General features: G+C 39.5%; 1 protein-coding gene across 4 annotated transcripts in view; it reads left to right on the top strand.

Moving 5' to 3' along the window:
* The window catches only part of LOC121953229 (uncharacterized), a 55,542-nt gene that overhangs the window by 26,194 nt on the left and 17,202 nt on the right, over nucleotides 1–12,146 (top strand). For all 4 annotated transcript variants that reach the window (XM_088087452.1, XM_088087450.1, XM_088087451.1 and 1 more), the window contains exon 3: nucleotides 7,926–8,032. The gene's annotated coding sequence lies outside the window, so the exon portion shown is untranslated. The remainder of the gene's footprint in view (nucleotides 1–7,925; nucleotides 8,033–12,146) is intronic.

Genomic DNA, 12,146 nt, shown 5'->3' on the forward strand with positions numbered 1-12,146 from the left:
CTTTTGGTTTCACATGGGACAAAGCATCATTCCTCTAAATGAAAGTTCTGTGCTTGTTTGAGCCATCCTTTTCCCCTCCCTCCCACAATACATGGACATTTTCGCTCTATATTCCTCGTCACCTGACTTCAGCCTTTGCTCCCGTTATAATTACTACGACCAATAGAGGTTGCTGCCCAAAAAAAGACATGAATATAGGTTGCTCAGAAAAACATCCCATGTGGTCTTACGTTCCTGCATGCGTGTGGAGATATTTGGATATTAGATTAGTTGAAATTATCACTGCATGGAAGAGGAGGTCTTTTGGTCTTAGGAATATTGACCATTGGCCTAAGGTGCTTGTTGACATTAGACCAATAGCTGATGTGTTACAAGTAGGGCTTCAAATAAAGTTTTAAAGACTGAATGGGCTCTGCAGGATTTTCAATGTGACTGCGGCATTCATATCATATAGTAAACAAGCTAAAACTGCTAACAGTGGGTCATAAATGTGTAATAAATTTTTTTTGCCAACTCTAGATATCAAAGAAAAGCCAGAGACCGTGTCATATTAAGTTGCTGTGAGCTATACCTTCATCACTTCTAAGCAGAAGGTCTCTCCTCTCGCCTCCTCTGTGTCGCTGCCTGCATGTGCACCACTACTTGTATCAAAGAATAGCATGAAAATCAAAGCACTCACTCCCTAGCAAAATCTGGGGACCAAAACTTCACCACAAGTAAACTACACAGACAAAAAAAAGACAGCTCAACTCGAAGCAACCTTAGTTGACTCAGGGTGTCAGACTGATAATGCAAGTCTCCCGTTTTCAAGGGCCAATCCTTGTTACCAGTACATGGTGGTTTTAGTACATCATCGTCCTCTGTGCTTTGTATTTCTGTGAGAAAAGCTTCTGTTGTGCTCTCAGATGATGTCAGAAGGTCTGAAGTGCCCCTTTTTTCTATGTAACTGGATTCCAACAAATTTTGTGGCATAAAAATGTTGGTGGTATCCTTGCAGAATGCTTTTCCTCCCTTCAAAACACACCACAAAGAAAACATTTGAAGGTTGAGGCCTTAAATGTATTCACCTGATCCGATAGAGAAAGTTCAAGCCTGAGCGATGCCTCCGCTGCTCTGACACGAGTTTAAGAAAAATAGCTGTGGCTAAAAGGCTTGGCAAGGTGTTCTGCATGGGCATCCGAGTGTGTTTGTTTGAGGGGGCACACTTGACCTCCTCCCTCTCGAGGAGCGATGGAGGAGACAGTGGAGGGCTTCTCAAGGCTGTCAGTCAGACTTTTTCCTCTCGTGGTGCTGCTGCTGCCGCACAGCTCACAGCTCACGTATAACACAGTGAATAAATTGACGTGTTGAGTATTTGATTTTACAGCTTTGTTTCTGTGCGGTGCTCCCCTTCTGGCCTTTTGTGCGTAAACATGATAATTGTCTGTCTTTTTTTCCCATTTTTCTTTTGGCCTTAAAGCATATGTGGTTTTCACAAAGCGTGTGAAAGTTGAATTTTAAGCATTTATACGCAAACATGGACAGAGGATAAGTATGGGAACTGAACACATGACTATTTTGATAATGGCTTTGGTTTATAGTTAGTTTTATTCATTTTTGTAGTGATCTCTCTATTTTACATTTTAATTTTAATGAGTTTCAGTTCTTTTTGACATCCCTTTAGTTTATGTTAAGTATTTTTAAGCATGATTCAAAATGTGACAAGAGTAGTATTTATTAGGGGTGTAAATCACAAGTCTTATAATGATAAACTTACATCGATTCTTTCAACAAAGATAAATATTTTCTGAAATCCCAAAGTCTGCCAAGCTATGATTGTGATTTGATTCAATTAGGGTTGCAACAGTTTGAGATTTTCACGGTAAGATTACAAATATTATTACTATCAGTTATAATAACCGCTTAAGAAATGACAACAGAAGGTTTTTTTTAGTTAAATGGTTTTTTTTAACTAAAAAAAAGAAAACGAAACTTTTTGATAAAAGTATCTTTAAAAAGTCTCCCCTATAAAAATAACAAAAATAAAGGTGAGTTTCTATGTCCAGGTGCATTTGTTCCCCCAATACTGTAGATGAGCAAAAGTACAGGACATAGTTATTGTCAATTTTCATACCACAGTATACCCTGCACTTGATATGAGACATATCAGTAAATAACCTCATCGTCTTTTTCTTGGTAGTTTACCGTTATCTGCTTGTCCCCTGGCCACTAGCGCTGTTTGAATGTTTAGATGGAGTTGTGGTTGAATGAAAATGGTGACACAGACGTGCCATGGGAATTTAATTATTCAGGCTTGTCTTAAAGATGAGTATCGATTTTTTAACTTTGCCTCCATGATATTGGATAGTTGATCATTAATTCAATATATAGATTCAGATTGGTGTATAGTTACAAGCAATTCTGGAATTAAGGAAGGTGATGATGGCCACAAAGGCACTGTTCTCCTCAACGGAGGTCTGTTAGATGTCCTTGACCTTTGACCCTTTTATGTAGTCATAGAAAACCTGGTATCAGGGTTTTTGACTTGTACTATGTTGGCAATGTATAGCCTTTAGAATGCCATTAAATGCAGTCAGTCAGTCATTTTCTGTAACCGCTTGTCCTCGTAAGGGTCGCGGGGGGGCTGGAGCCAATCCCAGCTGTCATCAGGCGGAAGGCGGGGTACACCCTGGACAGTTCGCCAGACTATCGCAGGGCCGACACATATAGACGAACGACCATACACACTCACAATCACACCTAAGGGCAATTTAGAGTCATCAATTAACCTGAGCTGCATGTCTTTGGACCGTGGGAGGAAGCCGGAGACCCCGGAGAGAACCCACGCGGACACGGGGAGAACATGCAAACTCCGCACAGAAGGGCCCCCGCCCGGACCGAACCCCGTTCCAACCGGGATTCGAACCAGGGACCCTCTTGCTGTGAGGCAACAGTGCTAACCACAAAGCCACCGTGCCGCCCCCATTAAATGCAATAAGATACAAAATATTTCTCCTTTTTTAAACTGCAGAATGCAATAGATGTCAAAAAAAAAACCCAATTAGAAGTCTGAAGCAAGACGGCAGCAAAAAACTCAAACATTTCATTTTTCGCCTGCTTTAATGATATCATTTTTTTGACCAAAAATCTGTCCAAAATGTCAGACAATTGTTATATATTCCCTCTGCAAAATATACAACTTTAACAAAGAAAAACTATCGACCATAATCTCAGAACTTTGAATAACGCCTCTAACTGGTTTTTGTTTTCATCGTCTCTCATCACTCTCAAGATGATAGTGCTGATTGTGATTTGTATTTTCAAAGCTGGGGCGGGAAAGCGTGTGGGTGTTCAGGGGGTGTAGGTGTTTGCAGCGGAAAAAGACAATACAATTAAATGATTAATGCACAGCGGGGCCACTGACAATTAAAACTATTATAGAAATTAAAATGGCATTATGTCACAGTGGAAAGCTGATGATACCCGTGCCGTCTTTTTAAAAGCAATTTTCATAATTCCAATAATTGAAATTACGGCATATTCATTCATTTACTGGGTGAGGAGGGCTAAGAGCGGCTACTAATGAAATGCAATCATTAGCATCCAAACAAAGTAATTGGGTAGTCTTTTATCCTTGGAGATAGGTGATAAGGCACAATCACCCCCGTCACCCCCCTCCATCAAAATGCAAAAGCAAGTAATTAAAGCACAGACAAAGATGAGACCAGCGCTGCTGCTGTGCTGTACACCTCTGAAAACAGCTCTGATTGCCTTGATTAGAGACCTTACTGTACCCTCTGATTTTGTTTATGGATACTCTGACATTCTTGGGGAATAGAAGGGGTTGGGGGTAGATGAATTATGAATTTGTTTTGTCTCCAAAAAAAAAGAGGAAAAAAAAATCCTGGATGGTAGGGAAATTTCTGAAAATTTTACACCCCCACACTCTGCGGTGCTACCAAGGGGTCCCCATTCCTGACTGATGGACAGACTTCGTATGGTCAAAAAAAAAAAAAAAAATTATGGAAAAGTGGTATTTGACCCAGAAAAAAATTTGGAAAACTAAATATACCCTGAAAGTTTTGGAAAAGTCATGGAATTTTGTTTCCCAAACCTGTGTAAAAACACATGATGTGTCCAAGGGCCATTGGAAAGTTCTGTCTTTACAGTTTGTTGCTGTGACAAATAATTGTAATTTTTGATTTATTTTTAATTTTTTTTATTTATAAGAGGAGATTTTTTCTTTAAAATTTGTCTTTTTTTTCTTTAAAAATCCCCCGAAATTAGAGAAAAAGAGGCCAGATATTTTCAAAGAACATAAAATATAACGTACATAAGGCTTGTCCTCTTTATAAATCACCAAAAATTTTCAAATAAAATAAAATCTGCAGTTTTTTCCTTTACTCACCACAAAGTTTTTTTAAAGAAGCCCTCCGAAAAAACACCTTTTTAAGAAAAAAAGAAAACATGTCTTAGTGTTTTCTTTAATAATCTGCAATAAAATAAATACAAATACAGCTATTTAAAGTTGTATGCAGTTCCTTCTAAGCCAAGATAAAAAAAACAAGAGTTCCTCAGCACTGTTAAAAAGTTACTTGACATGCATCCATCTTTTTGCACCAGCTCCTCCCCTCTCATAACTGATGAACAGTCTCTATGTTATATTTAAATGTTCATTTCTAATCCTGTTTTAAACCAATGATTTTTTAGAAATAATATATATTTTAAAAAGCTATTATAAAAAGTGTATCGTTGGTCGTTTGAGAGTATATACGGTCTTGAACATTTGCCCAAAATTCATGGAAAAGCCACAGAAATGTATTTGTGAGAATGTGTAAGATCCCTGCATTTAGCTCAGTTAGGCATTAGCTCCTTGTACATACTTAGGTTAATGGAAAATAGCGCTGCTGTGTGTGACAATTACCAACCTGCTCCAGAGGACAGCGTTGTAAGAAAAGGGGAGGATGGGTGGAGGCTGGAGAGGTGAGCCGGGGAAGAAGAGAGAGATTGAAGTGAGAGGAAGATGGGCACATGAAGAGTCTTGAGAAAAAGAGCTCCTTCTCAGTCGTCTGTCTAGTGGGGACACCATTCTCTCTCCCTTTTTCTTGGCTACCTCCTCTGTGGCGTTCGGGGTGCTTCTTCCTGGTATGTCAGCCCCCCCCACCACCACCACCACCACCACCACCACCAACAACCCCCTCCTCCTCCTCAGTAAGACCGCCATCCTTGGAGAGCGTCATTAGGCCCTCCTGGAGGGGAGTCAAGAATATAATGCGAGAGGGGCCACCTTCTAAAAAAGAGCACAGTGGAACCTTTTCTACTTGTGCCGTCCCCTCATTAACACTCTCCTCTGGCTTCAAACTTCAATCTCACCTCTTCCTTCGCTCCTATGTTCATCTCCAGCGTAAGGTAGCATGTGTACCCCCCTCCCCCCATTTCTTGCTGGTGGGGCAGAGAGTTGTCATAGGCACCTCCTCCCACGCCCTCGCCTCGTACCTCCACCTCCTCTGAGATGGACTGATGAGAGGATAACAAAAGGACCTGGAGGGGAAAGAAACTGCTCTCCTTACAGCCTTGGCCCTGAAGCCCACCGTTCCATTTTGCAGCCTGTGAAAGTAGGGCTTTTCATCTCAAAGGATCAACACATTTCTCTCCTGCAGGCACCTACACCATTTTTCTCTCTCCCATTTTCCCCCTCTCCCCTCTTTCTATACACCTCTCTCTTTCTTACTCCTTGGAAAATGGGAAAACTGTCCTTGGCTGGATTCTGTTTTTCAAAGGATTCAATTCTCCTTTGTACACACTTGATCTGACCCTGTGACAGGCATTAAGTGTGTCTTCTGCCTGATACAGAGGGCTCGTGCTCTGTGTGCTGATGGACATGGCCCATTATCACACACAGGCGCACACACATGCACAAAAAGCGTTCGCATGTCCGTGCATGTAGCTGTAGCAGCCGTACACATGCACATGATGAGCTCACAGACTCAGATATAAATGCATGTATGCATGCAAGGAACCACACATACTGGTTACGGGTGGGAATTATCAGAGGCCCCACAGTACGATATTATGCAATATTCAGGGTTCCAACATTCATGGAAAATCTGGAAAAGTCATGGAATCGCACAAAGATATTTTCCAGGCCTGGAAAAGTCATGGAACTACTATAGATTAACCCCCAAAAGATAGAAGACTAAAGATTGGAAAAATCACTGAAAAGTGTTCTGTGAAATAAATCGACTGTGAAAAGCCAAACCCACGAGCCTATGGGTTTGTTGTATTAAAAAGGGGCAATATTTTCTTCTGTTTTGAAAAATTTCTGATGATTTTTTCCTTTCTTTTTTCAAAAAAATGTGATTTTTAAAGAAAACTTAAAAATCTTTTGATGTATTTCTTTCTTCAGTTTTGGAAGATATGGTTAAAACATATGTTTTTTTTCTTTATTATTAATTTTGTTGTAATTTTTTTTTTTAAAGTCATAAATTTTGGCAATCACCCCACCTCCCCTCCATGTTTTTTGGCCATATTTTTTAAGAAAACCTTAACATTTGGAGTATTGTGATAAAATATGCTGCAATATATTGTGATTTGTTATATAATTTATAATTCTAGTGTGCTACCAAAACTTTTTTTTTTATTTGCAATATTAATTATTAATATATTTTTTTTAATAATTAATATACCACCAACCCCAATACTGACAGACGTTGTGGCTGATGTGCAGACAACAATGGCAAAGGCTGTTTGAGGTTGAGATGGGATACTTTTTAAGATATGTGCTGCTGAGCACAAAATAATGGCTTTGAAAGGAGCAGGGAGAGAGTAGCAGAGGTCGCAGGAGAGAAATGTACAGGACTGAAGACACCTGATCGTGGAGAGAGGAGAGAGAGCAGTGATTAGACATTAAACACAAGACACACACCAGGTCAAAGCTCAACATCTTTGGGTCATTTCAGGGCAACAACCACAGCTGCAGGTGCAGTGCTCGCATGTCTTGGACTTGAGTCAGCTTTGATGATTTCAGACTGGGGTTGAAAAAATCTTTCAACTCTTATAATTTTAAACCAATGACTCATGACTTTACTTGGAATTCAAAGTTATAATTTTAAAGACTTATTATGCTGCATTTACACTTTTTTGTTGAGCAGACACAGTAGCCTGAAGAAAGTCTGCTAGCCTGTATGCTAATCTATCATTCAATGGGAAATGTCATAGCCTTATGCTAATAACCTTAGCATGTTGTTTATTTGGGGAAAATGTATTTAGTTTGAGACCGTTGTTTTGTGAGTGAACCTTGTAAGTTGTAATGAGGCGGATTTGTGTACTTGTGTTTAATATTGTCACTGTTTAGCCGTGTTTAATGTATGTTTTAGGTGTATATTGAACTTTAAAGCACTTCACAGACACCCCACTGCTGATTTGTGTTTTGGTGGTGTTACTTAAGTACAGCATAAATACACCACCTCACAAGTCCAAACGCTCACAACAGTGTAGCCCCAGTAGAGCCGACACACAACTAGCCAAAAAATCCACCTTTAGAATATTAATTACATCATAGCTTGTTTATCATCTTATTGGCAGTTTTGTCAATTTTGTTGGGGTCAACGGAAATTGTTTTTTTCAGGGCCGATACCGATAGTGATTATTAGTAGCTAATGAGACCGTCAACAAATACAGAACTTGGAATATAACAAACTCCAAGAAAAAGCTTTGTTTAAATGCCTTTGGCATTAAACATTTAATCAAAATTGAAATGTTCAAAATCAAACAAGCAAATTCCCAGCAACTTTTTTTGTAAAGTCAAGTTGAAGTTATATTAAATAGTTATATATAGTAGTTATAAAAGTAATAATTAATTAACCAAATTACCAAGCACCTCTGACTTTTAAACAAGTGACTATGTTCCAAATTTTGACTGATTGATCTGTATTTTTCATTCCCAGGCTGCTGATTGGATGTCGCCTGATCCCTGAAATGATAAAGAAAGGACCAAACTGAGAGCAGCTTGATGTAAGCAGTCAGCCAACGCACCCCAGAGCTTCACCATCAGGTGAGTGAGGGGCAGACAGAGCGCATCACAGCTTTACAGTCAGGTGAGAGAGTCCCCGTGAGCTTCAGTGTGAAATGAGAGAAAGCCCAGTTTGTAAAGTCAAAAGAAGTCACATGTTTGCGTTCTGTTGCTGCTCAAACTGACACAGAAATCGCTCAACTCAGTCAATAAACCTGTTAATAACTGGTAAAATGATCACTCCTGTCACTTGTGTGTGACAGGCGCAGCAGCAGGATCACAAACACTGAAATGGCATTCCTCCTCTACAAAAAAAAAAAAAAAATCAAAACTCCCAAATTGAAAACCAAATACCTACCCAATTAACAAATACTTAGACAGCTGATGTTTTTTGTCCAGCCCTACTCATATGATTTAAAAAAAAGTGTTTTAACTTTCTCTTAACGGTAATATGAGATCACCCGCTGCCATTGTTTCACACAGACCAGTGCATGTTATGTCACCTGCCAGCGGTACCTTTACTGGTCTGACAGTGCAGTGCATTCTGGTAGTTGTAGGTTTTCTACCTGTTGAGCAAAAGCATCTTTTTTCTCTCTCTGGTCATGTAGCACAATTTTCAAGGTATGTACGTCTTTCTCCTGCACAGACAGTCTAGCTTTATCTGAGGATGCTCTTTATATTGGTGAAATACTTCCTGTAAGGCAGCGAGGGCACTTTTCTTCTTAAAGCTACTGCTGTTAAAAGCAATAAAATAAGTATATATATATATATACAGTATATGTACAAAGTCTAACAGCAGGAAAAAACAAATTAAAGTCATACTCCCTAACAGCTGCTTAAGTTTCCATTTTGAGGATTACAATTAACCAACAGAAACAGGAAAGTGGCCCCAGACTGCTCTGATTTCAGTCCTCAAAAAAACAACACAGATCTCCATCACTTATTCCTGTCTTTATTCTCTGCTCTACCTGTCTTTCTCAATGCTCTTTAATTTTCTGATTTCCCCCTTGTTGGTGTGTCTCACAGCTGATACAAAAAGCCAGCGAGTCTTGAAAAGGCAAAAAATGAGAAAAGAGGCAGAGAAAAAGAGAAAGGGAACGACGGGAAGAATGCGTTTGATTAGCGCAAGTTTGCCGTTCGTGGCAGCCTGTCTGAGAGCGGCGGAGCCATTGTGTTCCTTGTGCATGTGTGAATGTTACAGCGAACAGAGAGGCTAAAAAAAGACAGACATGGGAAACATGCACACTGACATTTCTTAATCAAATATGGCAATCAGGGGGCCAACCAACAGCATACCATTTGCAATCCCTTTTAATTCATAATCAAAAGCTGAGCAAATGAGGGAGAAATTGAGAAAGACTGAGAGACGGGGGGAGAGTGAGAGAGGAATGAGGGAGAAGGAGAGAGAGGGAGAGAGACATGCGGGTCATTACATCTCTTTTTACTGGCCCGATGAGAGCAATGTAGAATTAATCAGAGGCCATTAGGCTGTATTTACTTACCACTGCAGGGGCTCGGGTCTCTCTCTCCCTCTTTCTCCGGATACAAACCCTGATATGATTCTACTCTGCCTCGACCTTATAACAGAGGATGGAGCAGGGCTAAGAATAAGGGTATAACGAGAATGATCCCGCATACAAGTATGTGCGTGTGCACGTGAGCTTGTGTCTGCAATCCTGGATGTTGCATCAGGTGGGTGTTGTATGCACCGAGTGCTGCAGAGAGGAGCTGGAGAGATGCTCTTAAATCAGAGTGTGTAATCCCCTGTGGGGTCAGCCCAAGGCCTCTGATGTTGACTCACAACTCAGGCTATCACGCATATCTCTCCCTCTCTCTCCTAATGCACCTCTGCCATTACTCACCCAGGTCCTGCTGCTGCCAAAATCTCTGTAATAATGGGGGCCGGTCCCAGAAAGCATCTTGGTACTCTTTGGCAGTCTTTCCAATAGTGCATGCTTTATAAGTTGTAACTAGTGGATTTTTGTGGATTAATAAATATGTTATTAGTGGTTTAGAGATTAGTTATGAGCCAGGGATAACTCTTTGGTTGCTCGTGTACAGAGTGGAGAAAAATTATTAGATTTTTTACTAACTGCCAAATACATATTAATACATAAAAATACATATTTTCCTTCTTACCTGTTGTGAAGTTTATCAGTCTAGATTGTTTTGGTGTGAGTTGCAGTGGTGGAGATGCCTGCGTCCTCTCAATATAATATAACTAGACTTCACTCCAGTACTACTTCACTCCACTTTTGGCGATCAAAGCGCCAAAAAATACTCAAAAATTTAACAGCAATGCCTCTTTCCAGAAATCATGACCGGGTTACTCAAGATAATCCACAGACTTTGTTGTGAGCAGTTTCATATAGAAACTCTTTCTTTTCTTTTTTTAAGATTATTTTGGGGGCTTTTTGCCTTTATTTGATAGTACAGCTTGAGCGTGAAAGGGGGAGAGATAGGGGATGACATGCAACAAAGGCTGGAATCGAATCCGCAGCTGCTGCAGCGAGCACATAGCGTCTGTACATGGGACGCCCCTAGGAACTATTTTCTTTCTACTGCACTACACCTTCCAACCGTATCACTGCGCAGAAGGAAGTGTGCATCTACTCATGGACGAGAGGCTCGTGCTCATGACAGTGTAAACATTATTGGCATTCTCCTCGACTGAGCTGTGACATGAACTAGCAGTAGATCCTCGCTTCCTTCTGTGCAGTGATTTGGTACTCCTCTGGGCCCAATCAGGGCAAATTTCCTTTAAGCATGACCCCAATATATTCCTTAGTTTCATTTAGAGTCAGTTAATTTCAGTTATGGCCTTATGTTAGTAAGTCATTAAAAGGATACTTTGCAGATTTTCCAGCCTTGTGTCATAACAATATGGATAGTGAACTGTGGTAAACTTCCGTCCATCTAACCAGCGTCTAGATCTTACCGCTTGAAATTTTTCACTGACTTCGTAATCCGCCACCAAGGACGCAAAGACTATAAAAGAAGATGGAGAAGATCCTCTCTTTCTCTCTCAAATTCAGACCAAACCCTGATCAAATGGTAAAACTAGGCAATGCTGATCAGGTATTAACCTAGATTTGTTCACTGTTTTGCCATTTTCAAAAACGTAATTTAGTGCACTGTTTGGCTGAATTTGTGAACAGGAAGTGGGCACCCTACAGTTTACTGTATTGTGAAAACGGAGGCCAAAAAAACCCCCAAGAATTTAGGTTCATATTTTATCAGCACTGCTTAGTTTTACCATTTGATCTGTTAATGCAATGCCTATTTCATGCCTAAAATGTTTAAAGAAACATATTTTACAGTAATACTTAGCTGTAATTTGAGATACTGTTTCCTGTAGAAAAACAGCCAGGCTCACATTATGTCACTCACCAGCAGGAGCAATTATTAGTTCAAAGCAGCGCAGTGTATTATTGCAGTTGGAGGTTTTCTAACCCTTGAGCAAAAGAAAATACCTCAGTCCTTTTACTCTGTTTTCTCTGGTCATGCAGCACTATTTTTAAAAGGTATTTGTGTCTTTCTACTGCACAGACAACCAAGTTTAATGAAAAGGTCATCTGTCAAAGTGAAATACTTCTTTCATAAGCGTTTATCACTTTCTTAAATTATTGTAGCGCGATAACCCATTTATTATAGCTTGCTTATGTTTAAACTGTGTAGTTGATGTTTTATAGGTTCAAAATTTTTTTAACCCTTTTTAATAAGCCGATTAGTCTGTTGTTTTGTTATTATGTAATTCATAGGGAGATGTTACACTACAATATCTATAAAGAATTTTCTCATGATTATTAGTAAATAACTGGTCAACAGATAACTGGTAATATGCATTTCTAATAATCTCTAATCAGGCTGGCAGTTATGCATGTTTTTACGTCTTTTATGAACATTTATAAATCCATACTCAAAAATGTAGAACCTTTTATTAATAATTAGAAACATTTATAACCGATGCCTTCTTACCAAGTGATAAACATGCAAGCCTTTTATATTGGTCTAATAATTTTCTAAAAAGCCAGGAGGATACAAACGTGTCATTTTTTCTGCCACATTATCTGCACTGTGAATATTACTAATGTCACAGGTTTCAAAGATTACAGTGAGTCATCAGGTCTGCAGTTATAAATGTTATTTTGTCAAT

The sequence above is a fragment of the Plectropomus leopardus genome, chromosome 14 (assembly GCF_026936395.1).
Source record: "Plectropomus leopardus strain MGB_pleo_1.0 chromosome 14, ASM2693639v1, whole genome shotgun sequence".
Taxonomy (NCBI): domain Eukaryota; kingdom Metazoa; phylum Chordata; class Actinopteri; order Perciformes; family Serranidae; genus Plectropomus; species Plectropomus leopardus.